Source organism: Elephantulus edwardii, unplaced genomic scaffold, assembly GCF_000299155.1.
Source record: "Elephantulus edwardii isolate Elephantulus edwardi_28Jun2011 unplaced genomic scaffold, EleEdw1.0 scaffold00038, whole genome shotgun sequence".
In the NCBI taxonomy this organism is placed as follows: Eukaryota; Metazoa; Chordata; class Mammalia; order Macroscelidea; family Macroscelididae; genus Elephantulus; species Elephantulus edwardii.
Window position 1 is genome coordinate 19,324,615 of NW_006399788.1, and position 669 is coordinate 19,325,283.

The window sequence follows — 669 nt, forward strand, 5'->3', positions numbered from 1 at the left end:
ACTGGAGCGGTGGGAATAAGTGCATTTGAGATGGCTAGGTTGGCACAGGATAGAACAGCATTTAGAGCTCTTGTACATAGAGTCGCTATGAGTCGTAAGCGACTCGATGGCACATAACAACAACAACAGCATCTGACAGACAGCCATTTTACAGAAAAGAACTGATGAAAAATTGTAGAAATAACCAGTAGTTTCAGTGTTGTCCCCGCCCTTGACATGAGTGTCTTGACCCACCCATTTGCCTGCTCCACCAGCATTTCTTTCTACTCCCAGTTACTCCATTCAACACCTATCTCCCTCTATCCAGGTCTTGATCTGATAGCTTATATCTCAAGTTTTCTGGGCCTCTGTGATTCCAAATGCTTCAAGCTGTTACCAGTTGCTTATGCTGTGGCCATTGTCTCTTAAGTTTAGAAGTCTGTTGGTGAAGAGATTGAGATTGTTCACAGCTTCAGTTTGCTTGGCTCCACGGTCAACACTTTTGGCACCAGCAGCCAGTAAATAAAAAAACGTATCACGATGGGAAAGTCTGCTGCTAGGGACCTCTCTTGACCTGCTCTCAAGAGCAATGGTGTCTCTCTGGAGACTAAGGTGCGCCTGATACAGGCCATGGTCTTTGCAATCACTTGTTATGCATCAGCGAGTTGGACAATGACTAGGGAGGATAGA

General features: G+C 45.4%; 1 pseudogene; it reads left to right on the forward strand.

The window, feature by feature from the left end:
* LOC102858986 overlaps positions 1-669 on the forward strand; it is a 6,712-nt pseudogene that overhangs the window by 1,240 nt on the left and 4,803 nt on the right.